Source organism: Microcebus murinus, chromosome 7 (genome assembly GCF_040939455.1).
Source record: "Microcebus murinus isolate Inina chromosome 7, M.murinus_Inina_mat1.0, whole genome shotgun sequence".
NCBI classification, from domain to species: domain Eukaryota; kingdom Metazoa; phylum Chordata; class Mammalia; order Primates; family Cheirogaleidae; genus Microcebus; species Microcebus murinus.
The window spans coordinates 78,382,042-78,400,559 of NC_134110.1; positions in this window are offsets into that span (position 1 = coordinate 78,382,042).

Sequence of the window (18,518 nt, forward strand, 5' to 3'; positions counted from 1 at the left end):
CGCATTCCTCACTTTAGCTGGTTTCACTGTAATGCCCACATCATCAGAGGAAAACATTTCAAGTCAGATGCTGCAGACTGGCTCAATGCAAAGGTTGCTCACTGCTCACCTTGTGGCTGCAGCCAGAGGTGCCTGGAATCAGCTGCACGCAGATGTCCTGTGTGGTTGGTGGAAGTAATCATCCCACTGGAACTAAATTATGCAAACTCAAGTGGGGGGTTTATGGAAAGGACACAGAGTTATCTTTGTGAGACCCAGGTCAGACAATGTTGCCAGGCCCTGTGGAGGCACCAGGAGTGAGGAAGCCTTTGGGGAAAAGGGAACCACACTCCACACACCTGCAGTCCTCTGTGGGCCACAGGATCAGGACTCTTCTCTATGGGTCACTTTCCTTCTTACTCTACATAGCTACTTTTTGCTTCTCTAGCACGTGGTGAAAAATGGGCACCACTGGCCTAGATGACCTCCCAGCTCATGCAGTCGAGAGGGGACTAGAATCTTGGAGCAGCCATTCCAAACTCAGGAGAGAATCTGGTAGGCCTAACACAGGCAAGATATCTTCCCCTGCTCCAGCCACCTGAGCTGGGGCAGAAGGGTGGGGCCAGAGGTCACAGGGGAGGTTAGCTAATAAAAAGGTGTGAGGTTGGGAAGGAAATGATTGTAGAGGAAGTAATTAGCATCCTAGTACAGCATACAAAAGTCTATTTTTCTTGCTAATGAATACAATCATATTTATTTCTAATAAATGCAATCATAACCAATACTATTACTACCAGGAAAAATCTTAAAGATCATCTAATTTAACTCCCTTAGTTCCTGGATGAGATTCATGATCCAGGAATGTCATTGACACTTTAGTATTGTTTGAGGCCAGTTTGATTTCATAAGTTTTTACTGTTTAGTTATTTCCTGAAAGACAAAGGTGTCTGCTGTCTCAAACACAGAGCACAGAAGGTAGGAGAACTGGAGCCACACCACCTGAATTCAAATCCCAGCTCCGCTTCACCATTTACTAGCTGTGTGACATCATGCAAAGGTAACTTAACCTCTCTGTGCCTCAGTTTCCTGCTCCATAAAATGTAGGTTAAACTATGACCCATCTCATGAGAAATTGTTGTGTTCTAAATGAGTTAATATGTGCAAAGTTTTTAGTATGGTCCCTGGCACATACTGAGGGCCATAAAAGTACCGTCTGCGTCACATTGTCGTGTAAATCAGCAGTCCCCAACTTTTTTGACACCAGGGACCAGTTTCTCGCAAGACAATTTTTCCAGGCACACTGGTGCCACCTCAGCTCCAACTTCAGATCATCAGGCGTTGCATTCTCACCCAGAGTGCGCAACCTGGAACCCTCGCACATGCGCAGTTTACAGTAACAACGGTTCCTGTCCCTAGGAGGGTCTGACGTCATGCTGACCTATGGGGGGCGGGGCTCGGGCGGCGATGCGAGCGATGGGGAGCCGCTGTGGGTGCAGGTGGGGCTTTGTTCACTTGCCTCCTGCTGTGGGCCCTGGTTCCTGGTCTGTGGCCCAGGGGTTGGGGACCGCAGATGTAAGTAACTTGAGACAAATACATTAGCCAAGAAAAGCATTTTGAACCATTAGAGCAGAAGCCATAAGTTAAATTGCAGTAAGCTATAATAAGTACATATTTATTTCTAAGATTATTTTCTAGTTTTTCTAATTTAGAATTCTGTACTACGGAAGTACAGAAAAGTAGAAAGAAAATAAAATCACTGATAATTACAACACTCAAAAATAAACACTGGTAGATTGATGCATTTTTCCCAAACTACTTCCATGCACATTTATTTGCATAGCTGTGATCACACTGTGTATATAATTGAGCGTGTTGCCTTTCGTCACTTAACATTATAGCATATGCATTTTCCCGTATCAGTAAATATTTTCAAATGCCTCCACTTTAATGGCTGTGTCATAGTACAGCATGTAGCTATACACAGATTTCCTTAAATCTTCTCCTATTTGGAAAAAGTATGTTGTTTCCAATTTTCTACTCCTTTAAGCTCTTCCTCTGGATTGCCAAATTACTATCCAACTTAGGCTCTGTTTACTCTCCCAGCAGCAAAGTGCATGAGTGTCTTTCTGTATGCTCACCTGCAATGAGTATTATTAAATATTTTTTAAATTTTTCCTAGATTGATAGATATTCAAAGCCATGTCATTCTTATTTTAATTTACATTTAATACAAGCTAATCATGTTAAACATTCTTCTATGTCAGTCATTTACAATTTCTACTTTTAATATAGCAATTCACATGCTTGGCATATTTATCTTTTGGAATCTCACCCCTTCAGTAGGAGTTCCTTCTACTGTTAGGATTTAAACTGCTATCTTATTTGCTATAACTGTTTTCCCCGTGTATGTGCATTTTAAATTCAGGTATGAGACATCTTTGCTTGCAAATCTTTAAATCTTTTTGTCATTAAACCTGTCGATGTTTTCCTTTAAAATTTCACATCTCACTCACTGATCAGACAGGCCTCTCACATTTAGGTATCAGAAAATATTCCCTTATATTTTCTTTCAGCTTTTATTTATGCTAATTTTTTTCTATTACCTAGAATATTTTGGCATAAGGTACAAAATAAGACATACCCTTTTTTCCAAACAGCTGATAGTGTCACCACATCATTTGTGCCTAACCCAGCCATTCCTCCAGATTTGCATGACCGACAGTGACTGGATTGTGATCGGGTTAGGATCTTCTCAAGGTTCTTTTATTCCTGATTTAACTCAGTCAACCCAATTTCCCTTCTCCTTTTTCTTTGGCCATTTACACATGGGCAGGCATGGAGTTGGTGAGATGGACAGTATCCAGTCCCCACAAGTCATATGCGATAGTCTACTGAGGGGAAATTCATTCCATCTGGTCTTTGGACTCCCATTGCTACCACCCATTGTCCACTCTCGAAGTCCACACCCATTCTGTGGCCTCCAGTAGGGACAGTCCATGCCACATCTCCTGACAGCGCCCCATGTCACTTCCTCCAGGATCCTTCTGGTCTCTTCTCTCAAGCCTCCCAAGGCACTGACATGCCACACGACCTCCTTCACCCGGCCTCTCTGGCACCATGATGGCCTCTCCCTAAGCACATTCTGAAAAGTGGGGCACAGAAATCCCCCTAAACATGTTAGGCGTTTGCTCCTGGGCTCTTCTTTCTGCCTCTCTAGCATTCTCCTGCCTTCCCCTCCCCCAGCTAGACTCTACCTTACAGTGCCGTGTGCTCCTCCCAGACGTCACCTTTGACACCACCTTCTCCTTCACTTTTTGTAGCAAAGTCACCACCGATTCCCATGGATTTTACCTCCTAAATTCTCTTTAATTTTTTTTTTTTTTTTTTTGAGACAGAGTCTCACTCTGTTGCCTGGGCTAGAGTGCCATGGCGTCAGCCTAGCTCACAGCAACCTCAAACTCCTGGGCTCAAGCAATCCTCCTGCCTCAGTCTCCCAAGTAAATGGGACTACAGGCATGGGCCACCATGCCTGGCTAATTTTTTCTATATATATTTAGTTGTCCAATTAACTTCTTTCTATTTTTAGTAGAGATGGGGACTCACTGTTGCTCAGGCTGGTCTCAAACTCCTGAGCTCAAATGATCCACCCACCAGAGTGCTAGGATTACAGGCATGAGCCACTGCACCTGGCCCTAAATTCTCATAACTAGACTCCATTTCCTGTTTCCACTGCTTCCACCCAGGTGGAAGCCACCATTCCCTATTGCCTGTACTTCCCTCCCTGGCACCCAAAGGGTGTCCCTCAGTTGCTTTTGCACATTCTCAACACACTCTTCATGTAGAAGCCACTGAGCTTTTACAAACACAAGCCTGATCATGTAGCTCCCCTACTTTATGTACTTGAGCAAATGCCCTTTGCTTTTAGGATCAAGGCCCAAATCCTGCCCCTCACACTCACGCCCATTTCACACCTTGCCCTCACTCTTCCCTGGGCCAGGAAAGCTCCCCTGCTTTTCCACTGTCCTTTCCCTGCCCTCAGCTCCATCCAAAGCCCTTCATCTGGCTACCTCCACCTCCTCACTTCCTCAGCGAAGCTTTTCTTGTCCCCTGCTCTTTGCCAGAGGAGGTCAGGTGTGTGTCTGCCACTGCCCATGAGCTCTGTGAGACAGGGACTATTCTGATTTTGCTCAGAGTCTCTGGCACTTAGCGTACAACGGCAGGTGAACAATGGATGATACAGGGGAAGGATGCAGGAGATCAAGGCAGGAAACATAAACTAAGTCTTAGGGACATGAAATGTGTGCCCCTATTCAATATTGATCATCTTCCTTGCTTACATACTCTCCCAAACCATGCATCTCAGTCTGGGAAACTTAGCTTGTGCCTGATCAAAATGTCCAGTTGGGAATTGGGCCTGTTTCTTTCCTTGCATATAATCCACCTACTCTACCAAAGGCAGGAAGGAAGAGTGCACTCCAAGCAAACCTGCAGGGGGAGAAAGAGGGCAATAGGGCCTAGAATGACACACACATTGAGATGAACTTTAAGGCTGGGTGCAGTAGTTTGGGTCTGTAGTCCTAGCACTCTGGGAGGTGGAGGCAGGAGGATTGCTTGAGGTCAAGAATTAGAGACCAGCCTGAGCAAGAGTGAGATCCTGTCTCTACAAAAAATAGAAAAATTAGCTGGGTATGGTGGCTCCCACCTGTAATCCCAGCTACTGGGGAGGCTGAGGCAGGAGGACTCTTAAGCCCAGGAGTTTGTGGTTGCAGTGAGCTATGATGATGCGGCTGCACTCTAGCCTGGGAGACAAAGTGAGACTCTGTCTCAAAAAAAAAAAAGATCTTGAAATTTTGTTAAGTGAATAAACGGAATAAAACTGCAAGGCCACTTCAGTCATGGGGTCTGATCTTCGCTGCAAAAAATTTTTAAATGGATTACAAAAAGAGCAAGTACAAGGAGCATCCTCTCTCCCCCTACCTTTTTTTTTTTTTTTTTTTTTTTGAGCTGGTAGCAATGGAAGGATGATGGTTTTCTGAGAAAACTACAGCAGTAAATGTCTCAGAGTAGAAGCTTAGAAGTCCTAGAATTTTTACAATGTGATGTTCAATTGGAAAAACTAGATTATAAATATACACGCCCTGGCGTTGCTTAGACAAAATGAATAATCTCTTCCCCAAGGGAAATGTTTACCAACTTCTGCAGCGTGAAGGTATGCTCACACACCTCACTATACAAAGTTGTTGTTATGTAAGCTGCAACACCTTAACATGAAATTATTTACTTTTAATAATAGCAAAGTTATTTTTTGACTGCAAAAAGACCATAAATCTGGCCTGTTTTGCTTCAGTTCATTTGTTTGGACGGCCACCTGGCAGATTATTCAACACAGCGCAGACAGACCATTCCTCGGCACAAGTCAAATATGTTCTATTTAAGTTGATGTTGTGCCTAAGGCTGAGCCGTAATTCTTTTTTCATTTTCTTCTCTTTGCTTTTTATAGCCAAATAAACAAGGGCTCTGACTTAGAACTTCTTGTACTTCTTTATCCACCGTATGATGAAAAAGTAATAAAGCTGCTTCCACGTGCCGCATTCGAAAACCAGTGTCATTAATTTTAGAGAAACAAGAACTGACTGTAGCTACTTCCGCCTTCTAGGAGGGAGGGATAATTCTTCTGCAGGTAGACAGGTCTTTGGTTTTCAGGAAAACACCTCAGAGAGCTCTGACAGTTCTTTAGTGTAAAGAAAAGAAGCCCTTTGGGCACAGCCTGAATAACCAATTTTTCTGTGTAATGAACAAATGGAATCTGGCCAGTCAGAGGGAGAGGGGGAGAGAGACAGACAGACAGACAAGGAGGTTGAGGAACCTAGGACTAGGAAAGCAAGCAAGGAGATTAGAGGAGAGCGCAGTGCCGTCCCATAGAACTTTCTGCGATGATGGAAATGTCCCACACCGATGCTGTCCAATACAGCAACCACTAGCCACATGTGGCTACTGAACACTTGAATTGTGGTTGCCATGCCTGGGTAAATAAATTTTTTACTTTAATTGAAATGGCCACACGAGGCCGAGGCCGGGAGCAGTGGCTCACGCCTATAATCCTAGCACACTGGGAGACCAAGGCGGGAGGATTGCTCAAGGTCAGGAGTTCGAGACCAGCCTCAGCAAGATCGAGATCTCGGCTCTACTAAAAACAGAAATAAATTAATTGGCCAACTAAAAATATATATAGAACAAATTAGCCGGGCATGGTGGGTGGCACATGCCTGTAGTCCCAGCTACTCGGGAGGCTGAGGCAGGAGGATTGCTTGAGCCCAGGAGTTTGAGGTTGCTGTGAGCTAGGCTGATACCACGGCACTCTAGCCCAGGCAACAGAATGAGACTCTGTCTAAAACAAATAAAATGGTCACATGTGGCTAGTGGCTACTGTATTGGACCATGCAGGATAATGACTTTTCACATCAATCCTCCCCATACCCTCCCCCAAAACTGAGTCATAAACGACAGGGAGAGGCCTGGAGAAGCCAGAGAGCTCCTGAGTATCTCCCAGGGTAGGGATGCTGAGGAACTTTCAAGAAGGTCAGGGTTTTGTTTTTTTTTCCCCTGTTTTTATTTAAGATGGGATCTCACTATGTTGCTCAGGCTGGTCTCCAACATCTGGGCTCATGTGATCCTCCTGCCTCAGCCTCCCGAGTAGCTGGGATTATAGACGCATACCGCTGTGCACAGCTAAGGTCAAAGTTATGTTGTCGTCTGCTCTGTGTTTCCCCTCCGCTGTCCAGTCCTTCAATATATGTCTTCTATACTAAGGTGACCCTTCATCTCAGCTTGCTGGGACTGCCACTTGTGCCTGGTGTCCTGATATAATAACTAATAGTCCCTGCTTTACTCTCAAAAGTGTCCCCCTTGGACGATATATCATATTGACTCCCCATACTTAAGCCCACATCTACCCTAAACGCACCTGTCTCTGTGGCGCTGTGGGGTTTTAGGGACGGAAGAGTAAGGAGAAGGCCAACGTTCCCTGCCACCTAGCCACAGCTGCCTCACACAGGAGGTGGGGGAAGAGCAGAGGTGAGACCGAATTGTCTTTCCCCAAGTGAATTAGAAGAAGGGGGTACAGTGATGTGTAGAGAGCCCATTACAAAAAGGGGACAAGAAATGACACTCTTCTGGAATTTTCCAGCCTCGCCAAGCAAAATTGGACAGATTAAATGCTTTTCCGATCTCCTGTACTTGGTAAAATCCAGTATTAGTATGCACAACACCTCACTGCAGTTAAACCTGCAACAACGCTTGTAAAATTCTTCAAGGCATAAAGTTCAAAATAAAATTATCCAAGATTCCCACAGATAGAATAAAACTGAGCTAGCTGTGTACGGTAAAGTAAAATAAAAAAGTCCTACAGCCTGAGTTTTAACTAAAATATACTAGACGCTGATTTCTAACTTTAGAGCCAGCATTCTGTCTGTTCATGTGTGCTTTGAAAGTCCTACACGAGAGGAACGTTTTGCGATTCCTCACTAAGCATAATTGTAAACAAGAACTAGACATTTTTACTACACTACCCTAAATGCACCGTACACATAAAACGTCTGAAAAGTAATTCACTTTAATTTTTTTCCGGGTATATGCAAGATACGGTTTTGTCCTTTTTATGGCCCCAGCACATAAATGCCTAGAAGGCATTTCCCAGGCCACCTAGCCATCTCTGGGGTGGTGGCAGCAGGAAGCAGGGCGATGGGGTCACTAAGAGGGTGAGTTCTGGGGTAGACTTCCAGTTTTGAACCCTGGTTCTGCCAACTTAGTTTTCTTAGCTGTAAAATGGGGAAAATCTTAGTGGTTACCTCATAAGGCAATAATGAGGATTCAATCAAATAATCCAAATAATGGACTGCATACTGTTACTGGATAGTAACATGTGGTAAGTGCTAGGCCGGGCGCGGTGGCTCACACCTGTCATCCTAGCACTCTGGGAGGCTGAGGCAGGAGGATCACTCAAGGTCAGGAGTTCGAAACCAGCCTGAGCAAGAGTGAGACTCCATCTCTACTAAAAATAGAAACAAATTAATTGGCCAACTAAAAATATATATAGAACATATTAGCTGGGCATGGTGGTGAATGCCTATACTCTCAGCTACTCGGGAGGCTGAGGCAGGAGGATCGCTTGAGCCCAGGAGTTTGAGGTTGCTGTGAGCTAGGCTGACGCCACAGCACTCTAGCCCAGGCAACAGAGTGAGACTCTGTCTCAAAAATAAAAAGAACCATTTCTACTGTAATAGTCCCAGAACCATAAGTTCCAGGTCCCAATTAGAGGAGTGTGCTGTTACGAGTCAGTGCATTCAGGAAGTGCAAAGCTGTGCCTTCTCACCACGCAGTTACATCCATGCCTGGTCCTCCCAGTCCCCATGCAGCTTACAATTCCAGGTCACTCCTACCATGGCGGTGTCGCCCGGCAACATGGTCAGCATGCACTTCTCTCAGGTCTCCAAGCAAACAGGGCTAGAAAGTATAACCCAAAATCTCTTCTCCCCCTAATGGAAGAGGAGAAAATGCTTTCCTTAAACTTTTATTCACAAATCCCCATTCCTGACCCCTCTGAGCTCCCCAAATCTTATTAGAAATCACCAGTGAGAGGTCCCTGATGCAACATAAACTCAGTGTACAAGACCCACGTAATTCCCTCCTCTCCCCACCTGGACACCTTACGTTCCCCGATTTGAGTAACACGATCCTCATCCATCCGATCATCCCTCACACAGAATCCTTCCACGGTTTCCCATTCCGGGTTCCTGAGCACGGCACTCCGGGCTCTCCAGAATCTGACCCTGGTCCACCTCCAGCCTCTCCCACACAACCCCACCCTTTAAACGGGCTGCTAAAAGCTACTCAGGCTGGCTTCGAACTCCTGACCTCAAGCGATCCTCCCGCCTCGGCCTCCCAGAGTGCTGGGATTACAGGCGTGAGCCACCGCGCCCTGCCAGGTTATATTTAAATGATCAAATTTTCCTCCCTCTCCCTACCAAGTCACTAATTATCTTCGTCATCGTTTTCATTACCGTTGTCATCAACAGTGGCATCATCGTTAGCACTTACATTTTTTTTAATTTTTATTATTTTATTTTTTTGAGACAGAGTCTCAAAAACAGAGTCTCAATAACTGCTACATAATTGATATAAACATTTGTTGTTACTTTCCATATCTCAAGGACTGCACTAGTTGCCAGGATACAAATACTTGTCACTATACCCTTGCCCTCAAGGAATTCACGTTCTATTGGAGAACAGAATCCGACCCTGGTCCACCTCCAGCCTCTCCCACACACGCCCCGTCCTTTAGACACAGGGTATCTGCCGTCACCCTTGGAAAATACCTATAGCTTCTGTTCCACCATGGCAAATGGCCCACCAAGGCCTTCAAACTCTTGAAAAACCATCTCCAGTGTCACCTCTGGGAAACCAGAAATTCATCCCCAGGATTATTAACAACTGACGGCTCCCTGTCTCCTCCTGCTGCCCGTTGGAGGCCTCCACCGCAGCCCTGCCCACGTGGCCGTGGGTGGTCCTCATCACCCACAGGGCTGCTGGCAGGAAGCAACCATGCCTTACCCATGGTGTTTCCCCAGAGCCCGGAGCACGACTCTGCGCAGGGTGTACTCTCTCGTGGCTTGAGTGCAAACGGGAGCATGGAAGCTGTGCCTCAAGGCACTGGTGGAATTTCTGAGGACAAAGAAAAAGAAACAGGCCCAGCGGCAAGAAAGTGGGGGCACGTTTTGGAAGCAGTCTAGTTTGCTGACACATGGATTTCTGGAGGGACACGGACATTCCAGATTCACTGTGATAGGATCCCAAACTAAGACACTTAGCTATAAAAGCTAAACAAAGGATACGGTGTAAATAGTAGTAAGATTTTTGAATGTGATTTTGACTATCCTAATATACAATCTTTAAAATGAAGGACAGGCCGGGCACGGTGGCTCACGCCTGTAATCCTAACACTCTGGGAGGCCGAGGCGGGAGGTTTGCTCGAGGTCAGGAGTTCGAAACCAGCCTGAGCAAGAGCGAGACCCCGTCTCTACTATAAATAGAAATTAATTGCCCAACTAATATATATAGAAAAAATTAGCCAGGCCGGGCGTGGTGGCTCACGCCTGTAATCCTAGCACTCTGGGAGGCCGAGGCGGGCGGATTGCTCGAGGTCAGGAGTTCGAAACCAGCCTGAGCAAGAGCGAGACCCTGTCTCTACTATAAAATAGAAAGAAATTAATTGGCCAACTAATATATGTAGAAAAAATTAGCCGGGCATGGTGGCGCATGCCTGTAGTCCCAGCTATTCGGGAGGATGAGGCAGAAGGATTGCTTGACCCCAGGAGTTTCAGGTTGCTGTGAGCTAGGCTGACGCCATGGCACTCACTCTAGCCTGGGCAACAAAGTGAGACTCTGTCTCAAAAAAAAAAAAAAAAAAAAAAAACACAAAAATTAGCCGGGCATGGTGGCGCATGCCTGTAGTCCCAGCTACTCAGGAGGTTGAGGCAGGAGGATCACTTGAGCCCAGGAGTTTGAGGTTGCTGTGAGCTAGGCTGATGCCATGGCACTCACTCTAGCCTGGGCAACAAAGTGAGACTTTGTCTCAAAATAAATAAAATAAAGTAAAATAAAATGAAGGACAAGCCTCAGGGCTGTATAGTATGGAACCATTAGACCTATGTGAATGTCATCTTTGGTTTCTGGGGATCCCTTCATGCCCCATTATCACAGGGCATCCAGTCATTAACAACAAGGTTAGGAAGATTTGCCAATCCAAAGGCTGAATGACAAATGAGAGGAGCTGGGACATCCCACACACCAAAATAACGCAAGCATTTGCAGTCACGTTCAAGCATCAGAGGCTAAGAAAAATACTAGAAAAGACCCAATGTACTCTTTCCAGTTCTCATTTTTTTGGAAATGAACAAATTCTCCAATGCAATTATAACCCTTCCATCTTCCTTGTCTCACCTTGCCAGAAACAGATTGACAAGCCAGCTAATTGATCCCAGAATGGTTTTTAAACACCTGGTATGTTTTTTGTTGTTGTTTTTTGAGACAGTCTCTCCCTTTGTTGCCCAGGCTAGAGTGAGTGCCGTGGCCATCAGCCTAGCTCACAGCAACCTCAAACTCCTGGGCTCAAGCAATCCTGCTGCCTCAGCCTCCTGAGTAGCTGGGACTACAGGCATGCGCCACCATGCCCGGCTAACTTTTTCTATATATATTACTTGGCCAATTAATTTCTTTCTGTTTATAGTAGAGATGGGGGTCTCGCTCTTGTTCAGGCAGGTTTCGAACTCCTGACCTCGAGCAATCTGCCTGCTTCGGTCTCCCAGAGTGCTAGGATTACAGGTGTGAGCCACCGTGCCCAGCCAACATCTAGTATGTTAACAGTACTCATTCTGACACTATGAGGCAAAGGGGAAAAGAAAAAATAATAATTCTTTGCATGGGGAAATATGTCTCACTGAAATAAAAAAGTTAAGAAATAAGATTGAGAGATTTCTAGGATGCACTATTGTCCACCCCCCCCCAAAAAAAAAAAACAAGATGTAGGGTAATGTCTATATAGCTTTCTCCCATTTGTATTGAATATATATATGTCTATAGAGACATGTTTTTGCATGGAAATTTTCTGAATAATATACAAAAATCATTGCTGATATTTTTACCTCTGGAGAATGGGTCTTGAATATAGGGTTGGAAAGACATTTTTAATTATATACATCTTCTAATGTTTATCATGTGCATGTGTTCAATTTTTTTTTAATTGTAAATACAACAAACAAAAGGAACACCACCAGGTAGGAAATAATTGCACGGCAAGTGAATAGAAGAGAAACCAACATTTATTGACAGCCTTGCATGAGCCAGGCATAACCTCCCTACCATCTCCCAGTCACCACGGCCCCACGGGTGTGGCTCTGATGTTTCTGGCTCCTAGAAGCCAGCCTGCAACCTCTCCTCCTGCTGTCCTGCCACCTCCGGCAAAGCCACAGTTGGCTCCGGCTCTGAGCTTTTTCTAGCATATGGAATGCGGCCAAATCTGGATGGTTTCCCAGGGAGGGTAAATAATGTGTTGGAGATTGAGTTAAAACAACCAAACTCCTTTTTAGCAAGCCAATGGGATCAATCCAGGGCTTGTAAAGTACTACCTAAATCGTTTTTAGTTCCTTTGATTGCTTCTTTCATCTCGAAAACTATGAAACAAACACACCCTTTTCCAACTTAGTATATGCTGCTTTGAGAACCATTTACCCCATGTGGAAAGCAAGCATGCATAGCTTCCTCACTTCAGTTCTGCTGATGGAAGTACTTTCTACTAACATTACTGTTAATAAAACATAAAACTTATATGATTTCAATGAATTACAAGGTATGTTTTTATCAAACCCTTATCAAATACTGCCCTCTGGTGGACGATTCAGTAAAACCGTCTGCTAAAAATAGACGAAAATGAAAAAGTTGTCACACCAAGGCTAGAAAATAAAGTCTTAAGATGCATTTCAAAAGGGAACAAAATTAATGTATGCATATCTTGAGATTAAATATTTGCCATGCAATCATTTCAATTGCATCTTTTATAAAATGTTGACACTGTCATCATTTTCTTAAATATTTTAAATATTTACCTTGCTGGGAGAGTTTTACCCTAACAGACAAATATAGTCTATTTTCCTTGGCAGATGTGAGTTAACTTCACAAATACCCCAATAATTTTTTTTTAATTAAAACGTATACTACTTTATAAAAGTTACTTCTAGAACCATCTGGATATGCGCAAATAATTTTAAAATCACTTATCAGTCACCCTGTTCTGAGTTTTAATACCGTTAAATCAGAGCTTAAAAGAGGAGCAACTTTTACGACGTAAGGGCATTTCAGCAAGAAGGCAGTAGGGGACCTGGCTTTGGTGTCCTTCTGGATGTACCGGCAGCCACTTGGAAACACTATTTTGCTTTTCTGCCTCATTGCCTGGAAGTCATTCATCACTCAGTTTAATAAAACTGGAGGACCCAATACACACACCTACACACACCCACACACACCCACGTTTTCTGAGCTTTAAACATCATCCTTTTCCAGCCAGGTCATGCCTTGTACTTAGAGAATCCTTCTCTCCCACAACCCCAAGAAGGCAGGGTGCTTTGCCTCGCTTGCGACAGATGGGGACAGAGAAACCAGGAGAGGGGAGCCTGGGGCAGAACCCCACATCTGAGCCCAACTCTGCAGACCCGAGCCTCACCCCCTACTCCCAGACGGCTTTGACTTCTGAGCCATGCAAAGACAGTAAGAAGAACACACTTAAAACTTCAAAGAGTGCGTTTTTCTGAGCAGGCCCTGCGCCACCTACCTTTCTGAGCTGCGGAGCTCAGATGACCTGGACGGCGCAGGGGAGGCCATGCGACAGAGACCGTCCCCGCCGCGGGCGGGCGCTGCAGGAACCGCGCTCACCTCGCCCCGGGGCGTTTCTCCCCGCAGGGGGCGCGGTCAAGGCGAGGACGCAGCCCGGGCTCTGCCGGTGCCCCAAGGTGACCTTTGCAACCTCATGCAGGCGTCGTGCTGCCAATCTCCGCGCACTGTCCCGGTCCTCCTTACAGTCCACATTTAAAATGACAAAAGCATAAGTAAATACCGCTGCAAGACACCCTTTGTTTGAAAATGGTGATTTTAACATCCAAGAGGGAAAGGACAAATACCCTGGAGAGAATTAAAATTTCCATAGCATAGAGCTTCTGGAGTGATCTCCGGGGACCTCCCTGGGCCACTCTCCTGCGCACCCCCCAATGGAACTCTCCCTCGGTTTCCAGCTAAGTACCTGTTATTATCGCCTCTATTATAAAACACTCTCTCTCTTAACTTACAATTATCACCCCTTTCATCTGTGCTCAGGGTTCTCCCTTTGATCCGGAGTTGCCTGTGGCTTTCCCCCCTGCCATCGCTTCAGCTGATGTTGCTGCCACACTTTTTCAGAACTCTTCCAAATACTCCACCTGTTCCCTCTCCTGCTCACTTCGTCTTGCTGGGAGAAACTCATCCAGGGTGGAAATGCTGCATTTAAACCACGTTAATTGTTTTAAACACTGCCGGCTGTGACTAGATGGTGTGGCCTTTTCAAAAACTGAACGGATAGAGCAATGCCTCACCTAGGTTTTGCTTAAACCAGAAAGAGGCCAGGATGGTGAAAGAGAGAGGAGAAAGGGGGAGAGAACCTGTCTCTTCAGGCCAAAGAGGAATAAAAACAGGAAAACCTAGCTCCCTTCCTGCATGACTTGTGGACCAGCTACATAACTTGGAGGGCCTGACAGAAAAATGAAAATGAGGGCCCTTAGTTCAAAAATTATTAAGTATTTTAAGTGATAGCAGAGCATTAAACTAAGCCCTTCAGAGTATTATTCAACTGCACTACACTAGCCCCTCATCTGTGAGGTCAGCTCTGCTTCCCACCATGAATCAAAACCGTGCTCGCTACTGTTTCGGGTTTTTTTTTTTTTTTTTTTCAAACATGAGCAGTCCCTGCAAGAGTGACCAACTTGTCCTGGTTTGCCCGGGACTATCACAGGTGTAGCAGTGAAAAACCCACACCCTGGTATTCTTCTTAGTCCCAGGCAAATTGGGACAGTCAGTCACACACCACCCTCGGCTGTGCAGACCGGTTGTAGTGACAAAGCTGTCCTCTGACTTTCTACTGGTCTTAACTTCATCTCAAAACCAGCAGTGATTTCAGGCCAACCCATCTCATGGCTGGGTGTAAAGCCATTCAAAATGCCCACAGATTTAGTCCCGTATTTTTTACATTTCCAGGGAGAAGAAAGTCAAAACTGTGTTCATGAGGCAGCACCTACTAGAATTTCTTACAACTCAACATTAGAGAGAAAACTGCATTTCAGGGTTTGGTAGTTACACATTTTACAGGCTTTTAATTTAAAGGTGTGATAATAGGCCTGCCGGTGGCTGACACCTGTAATCCTAGCACTCTGGGAGGCCGAGGTGGGAGGATTGCTCAAGGTCAGGAGTTCAAAACCAGCCTGAGCAAGAGCAAGACCGAATCTCTACTAAAAATAGAAAGAAACTAATTGCCAACTAAAAATATATAGAAGAAATTAGCCAGGCATGGTGGTGCATGCCTGTAGTCCCAGCTGCTCGAGACGCTAAGGCAGGAAGATCGCTTGAGCCCAGGAGTTTGAGGTTGCTGTGAGCTAGGCTGACTCCACAGCACTCTAGCCCAGGCACCAGAGTCAGACTCTGTCTAAAAAAATAAAAATAAAGGTGTGATAACAATTTAACGATTGTGAGGTATTATCTCTTGTAAAACAATCACATACTGTATAATGCCTACCTGTGAAACAAATGATTTTTTACCTCTTTAAAAGTAATGCATAGGCTTGGCACGGTGGCTCACACCTGTAATCCTAGCACTCTGGGAGGGCGAGGTGGGCGGATTGCTCCAGGTCAGGAGTTCAAAACCAGCCTGAGCAAGAGCAAGACCCCGTCTCTACTAAAAATAGAAAGAAATTAATTGACCAACTAAAAATATATATACAAAAAATTAGCAGGGTATGGTGGCACCTGCCTATAGTCCCAACTACTCAGGAGGCTGAAGCAGAAGGATCGCTTGAGCCCAGGAGTTTGAGGTTGCTGTGAGCTAGGCTGACACCATGGCACTCACTCTAGCTGGGCAACAAAGCGAGACTCTGTCTCAAAAAAAATAAAAATAAAAAAATAAAAGTAACACAAAACACACCCATATACAAACGAACAAACTGTTGTTTTGTTTGGGGGAGGGGGACATAAGTTACAAATTGAACTCCGCATGCTCATTTATTGTTAAATGTGAATTGAGCACTCACCGAGCGCTTTGCTGGGCCGGAGACATCTAGATGAATACAGAGCTGCCTGCTCCCTGGAGCTGTTTATAGGCTCATGTTCAGATGTTCTTGATAATGTACTAATACCAAGGTTAGGTCATTTACTCCCTTAACAGCTACTCAGCTGGGCCTGGGTCTGCCTGTTGCTCTTTCAGAATTTCTCCTCGCACAGCTAAAAAGTAACGCAACCCATTTACCTTCCTCCGTGCCTGGCTCTGCTGGCCTCCTCCGGGAAGCCACAACGCACTGCCCCGGTCCCATCAGAGCCTGGACATCCCCTGAAACCCTGCAGTGCGCTCATCTTGTCTCCTCAAGGACTTACCTTCCATAGTCAAACTACTTCTAAATATTCCCCCTCTCTCCAAGTTCGCCTTCCAGCTAAGGTGATCGTTGCCAAAGTGTGCTTTCCGAACCATCGGTCTCAGCATCACCTGAGACTTGTTAGAACTACAGATCTGTGGGCCTCCCCTATGTGTACTGAATCAGAAACTCTCTGGGTGGGGCCCAGCAATCTGGGATCACAGCCCTCTGCGTGGTCCTGATGCTAAAGTTTGGGCCCCACTGATCTATGGCCGAAACTCCTCGGAGTCCCCCACCCCACCCTCCTGCATCCAGAGGCAAGCGGGATGGATGACCAGGCCCCTAATCAGAACTCTCTGGAGCAGGCTGGAGGCTGCTGTCCTTAGCGCTCTCCCGATCCTATTTTTATTAATGACTGGGATGTGGGCACAGATGGCACGCTGATCTCATTAACAGACGACAGAGAGCTGGACAGGGTAGAGGAGATGTTGAATGATGACATCAGGACCCAAAGACACAAAGTGATGGTCCAAATCTATCAAGATGAAACTTAATAGGGCATATTAGTTAGAATTAGATTGAGCTTTGAGTGACAGAAAACCCAGAATAGCACTGGCTTATTAAGATAGAAATTTATTTCTCATTCACATAAAAGATCTCTGGAAGTATCAGGCCAGGGTCAACGTGATGGCTCTGCTCCCTGGGGCGCTAAATGACTCGAGCTCCCCATCTGGCTCAGCGCCCCAGCATCCCTGAGGGATGGCCTCATCCTCAAGTCGAGGATGGAGACATCCATGTTTCAGAGAGCAAAACAGAGGAAGGATGTCGAAAGAGGCCCGTTCTTGCTGTCATTTGAGGATTCTGAGCGCTAGCTACCACCCCATGCTTCTGCTTGCATCCAATTGGCACGGCTGCGGTGGAGGCTAAGAATTGCCTTTGTTTTCCTAAGCAGCTCATCTAAAAATGCTATTACATTGACAAATATTGTGCTACAATGAGCAGTCTCTGCCAACCAAAGCAAAAACAAAGCCCCTCATATAAGCCTTACAATGCAACACCCCTTCAATGTTTTGGTGTTTGAAGAAGGAGGTAGTGAGTAATCGCTACGCAAGCAGCCGTCGCCCGTCTCCCTTACAAAAGCAGAAAACCCAAGCTGTACTGGCTCAAGTAAAAAGAGACGGTGTGGGATACATAACTGACATTTCCAGAAACAGTGCTAGCTTCCGGAATGTCTCCAATGATGTCATCAAGATTCGACTCACTTCCTAGCTCAGCTCCGCAGCCTTCTCCGTTGGGGTTTCTCCCTGCGCTGCGCGTGGTGGCAGAATGTCTGCTGGCAGGACGGGGGCCCCGTCTCCTGGACCTGCCTGCAGTTAGAACTGGGAGAGAGTCAAGTTCACGCTGCCCGACCCTCACCTCCACTTGCCTCTCAGGTTAGCTTCCTCCAGCAAGGTCGTTCTCAAACTGGCTGCTCATGTTAAACTTCCTGATGCCCAGGACCCCTCCCCAAATCCAGTTTTATTGTTTCACTGTAGGGCAGTGGCGTGCTAAACATCTCCCAGGTGATTCTCATGAGCACCCAGGTGGGGAACACCTGCCCTAGTATGAGGGGGGAAAGTGGGAGTCATGTGTCCCCTCCATCGGGTCCGGCTTCACCGTGGGCCCCTTCACTGCACTGCTGGTCACCACCTGCCCCCACCCCCAACCTGCGTTTTCATCATGGGATCCAGATGCTGTTTACGGGACCTGAGGGAGAGGAAGCCAGGGAGGTACCCTTGCCCGCCCTGTCTCCCCAAGATCCCTACACTTGGCTGTCAAGGTTGGCTTGATTTTACTGAAGGACTCAGAAATTTTATTTTTTTTATTTTTTTTATTTTTGAGACAGAGTCCTACTTTGTTGCCCAGGCTAGAGTGAGTGCCGTGGTGTCAGCCTAGCTCACAGCAACCTCAATCTCCTGGGCTCAAGCAATCCTCATGCCTCAACCTCCCAAGTAGCTGGGACTACAGGCATGCACCACCATGCCCGGCTAATTTTTTCTATATATATTAGTTGGCCAATTAATTTCTATTTATAGTATTGACGGGGTCTCGCTCTTGCTTAGGCTGGCTTCGAACTCCTGACCTTGAGCGATCCGCCCGCCTCGGCCTCCCAGAGTGCTAGGGTAACAGGCGTGAGCCACCATGCCTGGCCAGGACTCAGAAATTTTAAAAGGGAAACACCAATAAGGAAAAAATGTTAAGTTTTTTAGGAATCATCTGCTCACAGACTATAATTGAAACTAAAACTTGAAGAATGTCAATAATTAAAAGCTCCATAGCAAGGATTAGCCAATCAAAGAAATG